Here is a 7,125-nt window from a genome sequence, read left to right on the forward strand (position 1 = left end):
CAAGCCTGAAGACTTGAGTTGGATCCCAGGACTCACATGGCAGAAGAGAGTACCAACTCCCACAAGTTGGCCTCTGGCAGGATTTTTTTTAAGTAGTTAATTTTGTGTATGCGCACACAAAAAAAAATAGTTACTTCCTTTTTAAAGCCTGCCAAGTGCAATTCACTGACAACAGGAGCTTGCCATGGGACATGTCTCTGCCAAGTGCTCTGACCCTGGGACTGGAGAACAGTAGATGAAATCTGGGTGTGGGTTTGTTGCTCCCTGTGTGTGATTACATCATACCCTGTCTCTCTTCTCCTGTTCTGCTGGGGTTTGCATCCTAAGCGGCTCGGAACCACTGCACTCAAACTCTCTATATCCAACTACACCAGTCTGGAAGCTGGATCCCAGAAGATGCTCTGACAATCTGCCTTGGTGGATGGACTGAGGACTGGAGACTCAAGCCTTTGTGTGACTCCCTGTTGCTGGGGTCCTGTTGGCCTTTCCCACAGTGCCAACCACTAGTCCTTCCACTGGGCTCATGTCACTGAAAGCAGAACCTAAGACCCTGGAGCTAGTGAAATGATGCTAGTGAAAGACCCCCCCCCCCCCCGCCCACCCAGCTTATTAAACGACTTAGCACCGGTAACGCCATTTTACAAGGCTTGTACTGAATATTCAGGGTTTGAACAAAGGGCAGTTTAAAAGCTGCCAAAACGAGCTAGAGACACCTGTGGCTGGGCCGGGGGAGGAACGGGAATACCGAGAATATGGCTAGGCACCGTCTGTCCCAGGCGGGGAGGAAGGGTGAAGTCTGCCCTAGATAAGATCCAAGGCAGCCCATATCTGAATTCTCAGGAACTAGAGACCTTGTCCCGACCTGAACTCGGCCACATTCAAACTGACCAATGAAAACCCTGTAACTATGCTTCTCGCTTCTGTACCGCGCTTTTTGCTCCCCAAAGCATATATAAACCCATTACCCTGACCTGGAGGCGCACAAGTCCTCTGAGAGACTTTGTCGCCCCAGGTACCTGTGTATCTGAATAAACCTCTTGCTGTTTGCATCCGTACAAGTGGTCTCGCTGTTCCTTGGGAAGGGTCTCCCCAGAGGAAAGACACTCTTGGAGGGTCTTTCACTAGCCAGGCCTGTGCAGCTGCTGCTCCCTTCCAGCAAAGGATCCCTTGATCCTGGCAGCCCTGTATGTCCTTCTCTACAACACAGCAAACATGTCTTCTCTCTCCTCCCTCTTCTCCATTGCGCTCTGCTCACACGCTTTCTAGGCGAGGGGACGTCTGCACGAACACAAATGCCTGGCTCCATGTTCTGGATGAGACCCAGTGTCACATCATGGCAGCTCTGGAGCAGGAACTGTGAGTGGGAGTGAAGGACCTGGGATGGAAGGGAAATTTGTCATAAGGAAGTCGGAGACGCTCCATGCAGGATGGTTAACACTCCATGATGCTTCAGAGGGTGGCCTTCCCAGGATGGAGAAGAAGGCTTGTTGGCAACAGATGAAACTTTAGGTGTGAGCTTGTAGTGGTGGTGCACACCTTTAATGCCAGCACTTGGGAGGCAGAGGCAGGCAGATGGCTGTAAGTTCGAGGCCAGCCTGGTCTATAGAGCAAGTTCCAGGACAGCCAGGATTATTATACAGAGAAACTCTGTCTCAAAAAAGAATACAGAAACATAAACAAAAAAAAAAGAACCCAAAACAAATGAAGAAAGCTGTCAGTGTGAAAGTATCAAGGTTTGAGCCACCTCTGCCCAGCAATGGACCTGCAAACGTCTGGAGCATGGAGGTTGTCTCAGTGAGAGTTTCTACCTCTGTGATAAAGAAGGATTTCTTTCTACTTACAGCTCACAGGTCATAGTCCACCACTGAAGGGCGTCAGGGCAGGAACTCAAGGTAGGAACCTGGAGGCAGGAACTGAAACAAAGACTACGGAGGAATGCTGCTTACTGGCTTGCTCCCTGTGGTTTGCTCAGCCTATCTTATACCACCCAGAACCACTAGCACAGGAGTTGTGGGCTGGTGGGCACCAGCTACAGTGAGCTGGGCCCTCCCACATCAATCATTAATCAAGTCAATAGCCCACAGACTTGCCTGGAGCCATTCTTACAGAGGACTTTTCTCACTTAAGATTCACTCTTCCCCCTACTTTGTGCCAAGCTGACAAACACCAACCACCACAGTGGGAGATGCCAATGACAGACTGATGAGCTACCCGTTTCCTGGGCAGCCTCAGGCAAGTTGCCACACCTCTCTGGGACTCCGATGAGTTGGCTTCATAGGTCATCCAGGTGAGCAGGTGACCTAACACCCAGGAGGACAACAGATAAAGGAACTGGCCTCTGGTTCACTGTCCTTTCTCAGAAACCAAACACAGGAACTCAATCAAGATTCCTGGAGGGAAGGTATAAAGGAGGGTGGTGGGAAGAAAGAAAAAACAAGGAAGGATGAAGGAAGAGGAAGAAGAAGAGAAGGAAGAAAATAGAACTCCTGTTGTTCACGGGGAGCTCAGTGCATCATGGTAACCATTCCTCTGAGCATCCAAGACCTCAGTGGCTGGATGGACCATCCTCAAAAGTGAGCACCTGAGAAACAAGATTTCTGAGAGGCAATGCTCTAAGAAACTCTCCTTTGACTTAAATTCCTTCCAGGATGAAGAGCCAGTGCCTAGGGACCAGCTTCTCCCAGAGCTGAGACCCAGGGGACAGCACATGGAAGATGGTCCAGAGAGACAGCCCAGGGGATGTCTATGAGGGATGGTCTGTGAGGGATGGTCCAGAGGGACAGTCCAGGGACTGGTCTATGAGGGATGATCCAGAGGGACAGCCTAGGGGATGGTCTATGAGGGATGGTCCAGAGGGACAGCCCAGAGGATGTCTATGAGAGATGGTCCAGAGGGACAGCCCAGAGGATGTCTATAAGAGATGGTCCAGAGGGACAGGCCGGAGGATGGTCTGTGGTGGAGAGTTCTCAGTTTTGCCAAGCCAACACTGTCGTCATTGCTCTTCAGGTGACTGGCAGCTTGAGACGCGCTTTTCCGGGGCATTGAACTTGGGGCGGTGTTGACGTGGTTTTCCCGGACTTATTTCTATTTAAACCAGCTGACCTTCAGAACTGAATCTTCCATAATGCAAGAGCTCTTGAAGAGAAATCAATCAAAGCATGAAGAAAATGGATTTGTGTTCTCATCTTCAGGGACAGGTATTTCTTTAAAGTGTTCCATGTTTTAATCACCGGTCGTATGTCCATGAATAAGCACACTCATGTGTGAAGAATTTGGGTGTCCCAACGTGTTCAGTGTCCTGAAATCAAATTTCACCTCTTCTTGTGACTGTGTGGCCTTAAATGGGTTCCATAACCTCTCTGGGCCTGTTTTCTCTTCAATCAAGGGGGGCTACCCTGCTACCACACCAGGGTTTGGATTATGGGAATTTTTTCTCCACAATTCCTCTTTGTTGCAGTGGTTTCACCTCAAGGTGCAGCGTGGGAAGAGGTATTAAATTCATGCACAGACACAGGTCCCCAGGGCCTCTATCTACCCTTTGAACCAGACACACGATGGAGGATCATATGGCCCCAGCTGCTCCAATAACCAGGAGAAAATGTCCCACCCTCTGTAGCCAGGATGGGTGAACCTGGCTCATAGGGTAACTAGCAGGGGAACCTGGGTAGTCAGGACAGGACAACAGCATGGGCTGAGTAGACTCTGGAGCTCTCCACCTGTTAGAGTGGATGAATACCATCAAAGACCTGCCAAGGTGTCTGTTGAAGCCATCAGACCCAAAGGCCCCTTCAGTAGCTGCACACCCTGAGTTGGCTTATGGGTTCCGTCTAGCCACGCATGGGGTGGGAACCCAGGGAAACACACCTGCCCACCCTTCCTCGGGACTGCTTTGTTTTGTCAACCCAACTCAAGCTAGAGGAAAGCTATGGTCTTGCTCATCAGTCCCTGTACATAGAGGGAAACTGAGGTTCCAGGGCCAGGTGTGGCACAGCCTAATACAGTGTGGGTCTCTCTCCTGGTGAGGCAATCTGCAGGTTAATGCAGAGAGCCAGGACATGTGCAGACACACACACACACACACACACACACACACACACACACACGTTGTGTTGTGTTGTGTTGTGTTGAAGGGAGGAGGTGTAACTGTTACCCAAGCTCTGAGAAGGGCTTGTTACCAAGAATGGGAACACAGGATTTTACAGTAAGCACTGGTCTGAGGTAGTCAAGGCTAGCCCAGGTTCTCCCAAGGCAGAGGCCACTCTGTTTCTCCCCACTGACCTGACTTGAATGTTTGCTTTTGGCCCAGGCTGGAAGGCTGGGTGCCCTCTGCCGGTTGTGGAAGAGAGCCATCATGCTACCTGGGCATTCTTCAGGGAAGAAAGAACATCAGAGTCTTGGGCAGAGACTAGGGCAGGGCATCAGTGTCCAGAGGTAAGGCCCTCAGAGGCAGGCCCCGCTGGGCTCTCCAAGCCCACTTGTGCCTCCTGCTTGCTTCTTGCTTATTTCTTTTTGAGCAAGGACCACGTTTTCATTTTCTACCGGGTCACACAAAGTATGCATTGAGCACTTCTTGGGCCTGGCTGCCTGAGGCAGGGATGTGAGACACATTTCAGGGGGGTTCTCATATTTCAAAACCTAGAGATACTGCTTCCTCTGCTGAGACCCTGAGCACAAACAGGCCTGGAAGCTTCTCCGAGTTTCCCACTTGGCAGTTAGGGAATGGCTGTTGTGTCGGGGTGGGGGTATCGCCTGAGAAGCACTTCTCTCTCCTACTCCCACTTCTTGGCCATGCCTAGCAAGTCCCAGGGTCACCTCCTTGTGAGAAGCATAGACTAGCTGTATGTAAGTAGGGCCTCCAGCTCTGGGCCTGGGTGCCACCAACTTGGACTGGGGAGTAGGGCAGCTTAGGAGGTAATCCACCCCAACAGAACCCCTAGCTAAATCTGCCTGGACCCTCAGGGCTCATGGAGGAGAAGTGCAAGAGAGAAGCACTGGCCCAGAAGAGCTGAGAATAGCACCAGAACCTGGACTGCTATAGAAGAGAACAGGGCAGTGGGCTGGGGTGGTACCCACAGAACCTGGCAGTTCTGTAGGTGGAAGTTTTGTTCTTGCCTTTAGCACACCACAGGTCCATCAGCCAGGCCAGCCTGCGGGAGCTCACTGTAGGAGACCTGAAGGATGGGAAGCCTAGGGTGGGAGTTCGACTCATTATGAAATCTTCAGGCTCCTCTGCTAAAACCCCTTTCTCCTTCCACGGGCCCCCGGGGAACCAGAGGCTGTCTGGGGAGTTGTGTTGCTGATAGAGAGGCGTGGAAGTGAAGGGGACCTGCATTCTTGTGACAGAATGAGAAGCCATTCTTGCTGGGGAAGATCTGCAAATCCCTGTGTGGAATACTGGTTTTCAGCCCTGTGATCCTAGACCTGGGTGTGGGTCTAGACTTTGGGTACAGGCATCAACCCCTGTCCTGCCTGGTATGCCTGGCAGGAACCCAGCAGAAGCAAGGCTGGCCTAGGCAGTAAGACCACCTGCCAGAAGAGTGACCAGCAGAGGCAGAGGCAGTGAGGCCTGAGCCAGAACCACAACCCTGCATGACTTCTTTAGAAGCACCGGGCAATTAATGCTCCACAGAACAGGGGTAGAGTCTGGAGACTGCCCTGCGAGGCAAGGGAAAGTTTCTGCTGAGCAACAGGACCCAAATTCCTGCCCTGGATGGGTGGACTGGGGCAGAGCCTCAGGAATTTGCCAAAGGGACTCTGGGACTTCTGAGGGTGGGGGGAGGCCATCTGCTAATGACCCAGTGCCACTGGCTAGCAGACACAAGAAAGGCTCTTCCCAAGACTGTCACAGTTGGCTACCTTGTCCTGGGACGGAAGGAGTGGCACCACTGGGCAGGCCGACTGGGAAGTGTTCCAGTGTCGTCCACCTGCCCAAGCTCAGAAAAATCCGCAACAGAAACTTAGATGCCCGAAGATCTGAAGGTCTGTTGCCCAGCCGCCTCTGGTGGCCCCAGAGTGGGGGATTTCCTTGGGCCAGGGCTGTTGGGGACTGCACGTCCTTGCTTCCGTATTAGAGTGTGCTGGCTCGGGAGCTCTCCTCCGTCAACCTTAAGTCCCTTGTACGACAGGAGCCGCCATTTCTGCCTTAGCAAAAAATGGTGCTAATAAGCCCTCTCCACGCAGGGATCCTGGATACCGCCTGCTTGCAGACTCCGGAGGGTGACAGACAGAGCAAATTCCTAACAGCTTTGGACCTATGAGTCCAGTCCCAGTTCTTTCCCAGGCTTGGGACTTTGAAAACATTGTCAAGCATCTCCAGGAACCCTATTGCTCGGGCCAGGTAACACTGCAAACCTGGAGCTTGTAGGAAGTGAAGGGGTAGGAGCAGAATGCTGGGGTCTCTGAGAGGGGTCCAGCCATCCTTCTCCTCCCTCTGCCTCTGTGATAGCACCTCTTTTCTGTAGCAGTGCAGGGCAAGGATCCCCCATTTTCAGGCATCAGTGGAACAGTGGCTGGGGAAGCTGCTTGTCCTGCAGCCCAGGGCCAGCCTGGAGCCCTAGGTTCCTTGTTCCAGTGCAGAAGCAGCCTTCTCTACTGCACCAGATTCTAATTGCTCCCCCTAGGGTTGAGAAATGGTGGGGCCTTCCCATTAAGAAACACCATCACGGAGTCCACCATGGCAATGTAGTCTTTGGGTGGATACAGGGACCTGAGCTGCAAGACGGGAGCGTCCACCTGTGAGCATGGACCGCCTGGGTCCTGTTAGGGTCTGGACAGAGGCCAGGGCTTAGGCATGGAGTTCATATTGCCACTCCTGATTGAGATGTGACAATGAGCAGGGCCATCCCCAAAGACTTCCTGAAATCTTCCCTCCCATCTACAGGGAGACAAAAGGAGTCCTCTCTATCCCACATAGACAGACATGCATCTTTCCCGCCCGGGACACTGATTTGACCAAAAATGATGCCCAATGCTCAGAATCTTGATCAAATCTCCAAACTTGGCATTATACCCAAGTTGAATTCAGTCAAGGCATCCGATGTTAAATCCCTGTGTGAGCCTTTGTAGTTTAAGACTGGTTCTTCACATCCGTCTTCTGCCCCACAAGTGGGCTGCTGACTACCTCTC

This window comes from Microtus oregoni, unplaced genomic scaffold, assembly GCF_018167655.1.
Source record: "Microtus oregoni isolate MIOR12 unplaced genomic scaffold, Mior012 000019F_ref0000042, whole genome shotgun sequence".
NCBI classification, from domain to species: domain Eukaryota; kingdom Metazoa; phylum Chordata; class Mammalia; order Rodentia; family Cricetidae; genus Microtus; species Microtus oregoni.